Source organism: Cornus florida, unplaced genomic scaffold (genome assembly GCF_030987335.1).
Source record: "Cornus florida cultivar Cherokee Brave unplaced genomic scaffold, ASM3098733v1 CherokeeBrave_3.0.0_Hap2_Chr04, whole genome shotgun sequence".
NCBI classification, from domain to species: domain Eukaryota; kingdom Viridiplantae; phylum Streptophyta; class Magnoliopsida; order Cornales; family Cornaceae; genus Cornus; species Cornus florida.
The window spans coordinates 50,911,996-50,920,708 of record NW_026775574.1 but is presented as its reverse complement, the minus strand read 5'-3'; the positions used below and the strand labels follow the sequence as shown (position 1 = coordinate 50,920,708).

The 8,713-nt window shown below is 37.7% G+C and overlaps 1 pseudogene; it reads right to left on the bottom strand.

Annotated features, from left to right (window-relative positions):
* Positions 1-3,882: 3,882 nt before the first annotated feature.
* LOC132305908 (small nucleolar RNA R71) lies at positions 3,883-3,981 on the bottom strand (annotated as a pseudogene).
* Positions 3,982-8,713: the final 4,732 nt, after the last annotated feature.

The following is an 8,713-nucleotide window of genomic DNA, read 5'->3' as shown; positions in this document are numbered from 1 at the left end:
ACAAGAGTTTTTATTAGGAGCACACGTTGCACGGTTAAGCACAAAACTCCGCCATTCCACAAAAGAGGAAAAGTGAGCATTTGAAAAATTAAACCGGAGAGGAGACAGCTTCCAAACCTGAAGTGAATGTGGACATTTGACCAAAAGATGAACAAGGTCCTCTCCATCAGCCCCGCTGCAAAAGAACTAACCCCGTTGGGAGGGGCATCATGGCAACATCTCCACAAAAAATGTTTAACCTTAGAAAGAGCATCACACCTCCAAACGGATTTCCACCAAGTAGTAGCAGCAGAACCCAAAGAAGGCAATAGAGACCACCCAGAAAAGAAATCCCCATGTAGCCCAACAATGGATAAAGCCAATCTATAAGCCAATTTCACTAAAAACTTCCCAATAGCTTCGAGAGCCCAAAATTGAACATCATCCTTGTCCCAATAACTAAATACCAAACGAGAAATAGCTTGGACAACATTTGGCTTAAATAATTGATGAAGAAGATCCATTCACCATGAAGAATGAGGATAATCAATAAGCTCAGCCACATGACAATAAGAAAAAACATCAGTCTCTCGGCGTGAAGTGAGCGTAGTTGGAAAATCCGAGACCCAATGATTACGCCAAATATGAATTACTTTCCCATTTCCAACTGACCATCTCAGCCCGAATCTCAATAGAGTTTGGGTTGACCAAATACTACGCCACCCCCAGGATGGTATCTGATGAGCACTGAAAAATGCGTATTTAAACCCCTTAAGCTTAGGCATTCTAGTACCTTTATCTATCTTACTTTACCGTTTTAGATTGATTTCGTATTATTTCTATTTTCAGGCACTTGTCCCAAAAATAAGCTAACTCAGTCAAATAAGAGCTTAATTGAAGCAATTCTGAGATTAAACAAAAAAAGGAACAAAGTGGAGAAAGAAAGAAGCAAAATGAAGCAAAGCAGCAAGTTCGATCGATCCAAGTCCAAGGTTCGATCGATCGAACATTGATCGATCTCAGCACTTCAAGATAGATCCAAGCCTTAACCTAAAGCACTTAAGTCCAAAAGTTCGATATATCCAAAATCATTCTTCGATCGATCGAACACCTTTGTCCTTATCCAAATGATTGATCCTATACACAGCTGTACCACCCGCTAACCACTTTTGTCCTTTTCCCATAAATATTTCCCATAAATATCTCGGATTTGTCTTTTTCCAAAAAGCTTAGCCAATTGGATCGATCCAGCCTAAGTTCGATCAATCTCACTTACTTTTGATCTATCTCACTTACTTTCGATTGATCGAACTTCCTCCAGTGCAAAAAAATTAAAATTCCTTCTCATTGAAAGTTGTCCTTTATCCAATCATTAGGGAATATTGTGTGCACGACCCAGCTCATTTTCGGTGTCATTTTGACCTACCTATATAAGGATAAGGATTGCTTTTTCAAGGAGCCAACATTATATTTTTCATATCATCTCATGGAGAGGAAGTTTAGAGGAGGAGGAGGTTAGAGACACCATTAGAGATCTTCATCAACAAGGAGCAAACCTCTTCTATGTAGTTAGCCCTTGAGGGATGGAGCATCATCACCATGAGTGGCTAGACATCCTCTTGGGGGCTAGAGTTAGCCCCAAGCATGCTTTCTATATCTTAATCTTGTGTATTATTGAGGGATTAGTGTTGTAATTGATGTTTTGACACTTTGATATATATAGATCTTGTTTATTCAATGATTTATGTGGTTTAATGCTTCCAATTGATCATTTCATTCTATTCATATGTCTATGTATGCTAGAATTGATGTTCATGTTCTTGTCTCTAGATTTTGTGTTATTGATGCATGTCTATGTGTATTGATGCCATAGATTTAAAGATTGTCAAAACATTGTGCTTAAAAGAATGCTTTTATGATTCTCTTGATGGTTCATGCTTATCTCTTGATGGATTGTGCCTCTCCCCTAGTTTATTTTCATGCTAGTAGTGTAGATGTAGTGTAGTTGTAGTGTAGTGTTAAATGGGAGGACAATCTATGCTTGTTGTTTGATGATCCAAGCTTTTGAATGCAATTAGCATATGTCTCTAATCTTGTGTTGTATTTGGATTGTGAGCCTAATGAAAGGATTAATGACTTGGTTTGATTTATTATGTCTTTCACATGTTGTTTAGACAATATATGCTTCATTGCTTAGATATATTGTGCCTTTTACATGATGTTTAGACAATACATGCTTAACTAGTCATCTTTGTTTATTGAATCAACCAAATACACACACACCAATATTACAATACCCTAATTGCCCTCATTACTCACTTGTCCATAATATAGAAATGCATTGCTTGGTGGTGATCTCTAAACCCCAAGACTCTTCTCTCTCTTACTTACTCTTAATTGCACTCTTTTGCTATTACTTAGTTTAATCTAGTTGCTCTTTAATCAACCAACCAACCAATTGTTTGATCACTCGACCTACTAACCCTAATAGCGATTCCACAACCAACTCCGACATTGCTCAATCCCCATAATCCCTTGGAACGATCCCTACTCACTCTTGCTACGTTAGTAGTAGTGTTGGTAATGGTTTTTTTTATAAATTTAAACTTGACCCAAAAGGCTTTCCTTAAACCGCACATTCACTACATCAATTTTGGCGTGTATCAAGCGGCCATGTAGAGCCGTCGTCAAATTTTTGGCGCCGTTGCCGGGGATTTGTTGATTAGATTTGGCAACGTCGGATTTGTGGAATTGATTAGGATTAGTACTCTTTTGATCGTGTTTTTATTTTATTTTTATTTTTATTTTTGGTTACTTATTGTGTTGTTCTTACTTAACTAGGTGCATTGTTGGAGAGGAAGCAAGCAAAGGAGCCATTGAGCATTCAATTCAAGCAAGCAAAGAAAGGAAAAATGCTAAAAACTTAAAAAAAAAATTGCTAAGCTAAGCTTTAAAATTTGGAGTTGAAGTGCTAAAGGACCTTTGTGAGATTTTCTTTACTCAATCCATTAGTTAAATCATCGGCCAGTGCGGAGGCTTATTTTTTATTGTCTTACATCATTGAGTTAAAGTATAGGAGTATGAATTTAATGTTTGTGGAAGAAGTCTAATTGCATTGTTGTGAAGGCATAGTGTTTGTCATTCTTTGTGTTTATTGTGTTTTGTATTGTGCATGCATGGGCGTCGTTCATTGAGACCAACTCTTGCCCCTCTTGATTTTCATCTTGAATCTATCGTTAGAAATCCTAGGAGAAGAGGAAGTTCAAATAGAGCCAATCTTTCAATGGATGACCATAATGATAATCATGTTGAGGACATTGGTCACATAGACCAACAAGGTATCCTTCATCCCAATCTTCATAATGAGAACATATAAGTACCATTAGGTATGCCAAGGCTATTCATCCAACCACCACAACAACAAGGCTAAGTTCCGTATGGAATGCCAAGGTCAATGTATGCTCCATAACCTCCAGTCATTAATCAAGGAATTCATAACCAAGGTGTTCATGTTGCACCTCAAGTAGCTAATCCACCTCTTGCTTTGAGAGATCACTATGTGCCTAATGAATACAATGCACCCACATGCATTCAATTGCCACCATTTAGAGCACATCATTATGAAATTAAAGCACAAAATATTCAAATGCTTCCTAACTTTCATGGACTTCCTAGTGAAGAACCTTACAAGCATTTGGATGAGTTTCTTGAAGTATGTTCCACCGTAAAATATACGGACATGCCGGAAGAGGTTTTAAGACTCAAACTTTTTCCATTCACCTTAAAAGACAAAACAAAATATTGGTTTAACAATCTTAGGCCTTTTTCAATCACTTCTTGGGCAGAAATGCAACAAGAGTTCTTGAAGAAGTACTATCCGATTTCTAAGACTAATGCCATGAGAACCTCAATTCGAGAATTTTCACATGGGGATGGAGAAATATTTCATGAGGCATGGGAACGCTTCAATTAATTACTTAGGAAGTGTCCACATCATGACATGCCCAAATGGCAATTAGTTCAATTTTTCTTTGAGAGCTTATCGGACAACTATAAGGGTATGGTTGATGCTTCTATGGGTGGCTCTTACATTGATAGGCATGAGGATGACGTGTGGCGTCTTTATGAAAGCATGAGTGAAAATTCTTTGCATAGAACACTATTATCTAAGAATGGTAGAAATTCACAAGGTAGGAAGAGTGTAGGCTTACATCAAGTCGACCATTCAAATGAAATAGCCACCGAAATAAAGTCTTTGTCTCAAAGGTTTGATCAATTTTTTATTAACCAAAACTCAGCGAACCAAGTATCTTCCTTTCCTAACCATTCTCATCGTGCATCAAATGAAACATGTATGACTTGTTCTAGTGTTCTTCATTCTACTTCTCATTATCCTCATGGACAAGTGCATAATGAACCTAATGAATAAGTCAATGCGGCTTTTGTAAACCAAGGGAACAATCCTTATGGTACTCATTATAATCCAAGTTGGAGGAATCATCCGAATTTCTCTTTGAAATACCAAGGAGAAGGCTTAAACCCATCCCAAGGCGGTTTCCAAGGGAAATACATTCCACCTCCACTTCAAAACCAAGGATCCCAAGGTTATAGACCTTATCAATCACAAGGGAATCAATTTACTAATTCTCATTTTCCCAACCAATCTTATTCCCAAGGAAACACTAGAAGTCCCGCCTTTGAAGAAAAAGTTTTAAATGCTTTGGGGACTCTTGAGGCTAACACACAATTACTTCATTCTCACTCTCAATCGATTGCTAAGCTAGAAACCCAAGTAGGGCAAATAGCAAGCACTCTTAATGCAAGAGAGAAGGGAAAGATGCCCATTAATGCCCCACTTAAACAACAATGTGCTGTGGAAACCCATTCCTCATCGGAAGGGCATACCATTGAGCATGTTAATGCGATGACTACCTTACGGAGTGGTAGAGTTGTGGACAATCAAGTTAAAATATCCAATGAAGAGAGTGAACCGGTGCAACCTCAAGTTGTCACCCATCCCGATTCACATCCCATTCCTACTTCATTGCATACACATAATCTTGCAAATGAGAAAGTTTTGAAAAATGTGTTTGAAAAAGAAGTTTTGAAAAATAATGTTGAAAAGGTTTTATTGAAAAATGATTTGAAAACTTCTTGTGTTAAAGAGAGTTCAAAAGAAAATTCTGAAAAAGTGTTTGAACCAAAGGTTCCATTTCCGGATGCCTTAAAAGGATCCATTTCAAAAGACAAGCAAAAGGCAAAAACCAATGAAATCATGGAAATGTTTAGGTAAGTGAAAGTTAACCTTCCACTATTGGGTGCAATCAAGCAAATTCTGGCTTACGCCAAATTCTTGAAAGACTTGTGCACCCAAAAGCAGAAGAATAAGAGCCAAGCACCAAGAAAAGTGGTTTTAACCGAGCAAGTAAGCACAATTTTGCAACATAACACTCTTCCAAAGTTTAAGGACCCCGGTTCACCCACTACATCATGCATTATTGGTGATCATATCATTAATCGGGCACTTCTTGACTTAAGAGCAAGTGTTAACCTTCTTCCATATTCGGTCTATGTTAAATTGGGCCTAGGTGAATTGAAACCGACGTCGGTAGTTTTGTGTGATACCCCTCGGATCCGAGACACGGGTTGATCAGGCCCAAGCCCAAACCTGAGGGAAATATCAAACAATTTATATGTAATACGAACACAGATGACAAAATGAATTTAATAAATAAAGTTTAAGCTAGAAGAAACTAAAAGTAAAATCCTTTATAATTAAATACTTAGAATTTGATAATCCAAAACTCCATCAGTTTAACAACTCGGGAATCCATCTCTAGTGGACCCCAAATAAAAATCCCAAACTGAATGAAAGTAAAAACTAAAAATAAAATCCAAATCTAATATTTGGAAAGAAGTCCTGCGTCGTCGGTAGAATGGAAGATCGTCCCTGCTCAGCACGAACAAGCTCTAGACTGGAAATGTCCGATACCTGAAAAATGATGAGTGGGTCAAGCCCACATGCAAGTTCTATACTACTACTACCCAAGCAGAGACCCGATATGCATGTACATTGATGAGCACCGAAAAGTGCGCATTTAAACCCGTTAAGCTTAAGCATTCTAGTACCTTTATCTATCTTACTTTGCCATTTTAGACTTATTACGTGTTATTTATATTTTCAGGCACTAATCCCAAAATTGAGCTAACTCAGCCAAATAAGAGCTTAATTGAAGCAATCCTGAGATAAACCAAAGGAGGGAGCAAAAAGGAATTAAGTTGTGCAGCTAAAAAGTTCGATCGATCCAACTTAGAGTTCGATCGATCGAACATCTATGATCGATTACAGTACTTCTCGATAGATCCAACCTTGGCCTTTGCTGAAATTCTAAGTTCGATCGATCGAACATCACCGTTGATCGATCGAACCCTATTTTGTCCTATTCAAATGATTGATCTTATCCACAGCTGTACGCCTGCCAACCACTTTTGTCCTTTTCCCCATAAATATCTTCGAAATATCTCAGCCTTGTCCTTATCCGGAGGAGTCAGACCACTTTGATCGATCCAAGATGCAGTTCGATCGATCGAACCCATCTTCGATCGATCCAAGTTAAGGTTTGATCGATCGAACTTCCTCCAGCGAGAAAAAGTTAAAGTCCAGCTCATTTATTCCGTCCTTCATCCAATCATTGAAGAATATGCCTTGCACGACCATAGCTCATCATAGGGTGTATTTGACCTACCTATATAAGGAATATGATACACTTTTTGGAGAGGGCTCTAGAGTCTCTTGTCACACATTGAAAATCATCTTGGAGGCTATTCTTGGAGAGGAAGAAGGGAGGAAGCTAGAGCACCATTGGAGGAGATCTTCACCAACAAGGAGCAGCCATGGAGTTAGCCTTTGAGGGTTGGATCATCACTACCATGAGTGTCTAGACATCCTCTTGGGGCTAGAGTTAGCCCCAAGCATGCTTTCTATATTCTAATCTTGTGTATTATTGAGGGATTAGTGTTGTATGATACATCTTGATATTCATGTATATATACATCTTGATTATTTCATGGTTTGTATAGTTTAATGCTTCCAATTGACTATTCTATTCTATCCATATGTCTATGTATGCTAGAGTAGGATATTCATGTGCTTATTCCTAGATTTAGTGTTTTTGATGCATGTCTATGTGTATTGATGCTATAGATCTAGAGATTATCAAGATGATATGCTTAATGAATGCTATTTTGGTTCATTTGATGGTTTATGCCTATTCTTGATGGTTTGTACCTCTCCCCTAGTCTAGATAGCTTTATTTTCATGCTAGTAGTGTAGATTTAGTGTAGTGGTAGTGTAATGTTAGATGGGAGGACAATCTACTCTTAATGTTTGATGTTCCATGCTTGTGAGTCCAAATGGCATATTCCTCTAACATTGTGTTGCATGTGGATTGTGAGCTTAATGAAGGATTAATGACTTGTTTTGATCTATTGTGCTATCCCCACGTTGTCTAGACAATATATGCTCTATTGTTTAGATATATTGTGCTCTTCACATGATGTTTAGACAATACTTGCTTGATTTGTCATCCTTGCCAATTGAATCAACCTAATGCACACACACCATTATCATATTGCAACACATCCATTACCCTCAATTGATCACTTGTTAGTAGTATAGAAAAGTATTGCTTGGTGGTGATCTTTACACCCCAAGACCTCTCTCTCTCTTGTTTACTTCATATTATTTTATTTAGTTGAATTCAATTTAGCTTAATCAACCAACCCAATTCTCTTTTGCAATCCTTTGGTACACTAGAGTCGAAGTTGGAATTCTAACACGTATAATCCCTTGGGACGATCCCTACTCACTCTTGCTACGTTAGTAGTGGTGTTGGTAGTGGTTTTTATAAATTTAAATTTGACATAAAAGGCTTTTCTTGAACCACACATTCACTACATTTAGTTTGGCGTATTGGAATGGCCGTCGTCAGACATCCTAACCAATCCAACAATAGCTAATAGTCCGTAGATAAATATATATATATATATAATCACACTACAGGACTCTCACTGGACTACAGGCCCGTCTCAACATGACTAGTAGGCACCATGTGAAAGCGCACCCAAAGGTGGGCATGACTACCTAGTCCTAGCAGGGTACACATCCAACCATCATAGCCAGCTATGCATCCCAATGCATATACGCTCCCTAACCAACGACTCTGAGACTCAAGCTCATATCGTGGCATCATAAAAATATATTTAAATTCCATTCCAAACCAAAGTGTCACTCAATTATTTATTGATCTGATACAGAAGACAGGTAGGACTTAACTTTTGTAGTTAATCCATCCCATATTCCAGAGTAGGTAGGACTTAGCATTTTTAAGCTAATCCCCCTAGTATGTCACCATCCCATACCGGTGCATACAAAAACATCCATCCAGAATTGATAATATATATATGACAGCATAACATATCAATATCAACATACCCAAGTTTACACAACATCCCACAAGTTGACATGCTTACTTATAATTACTCCACAACATCTAGTATCTACATGCTTACTTATAATTACTCCACAACATCCCACAAGTTGACATAAACAATTGTTTTGGTAACCATCAACTAGTTCCTTATTAAGTATTAACTGAATTTATATTAGTTAATAGGCTTAATCCCATACCCCTGTTATATGATTTACATATCAAACTCCTAATTCAATTGCTAA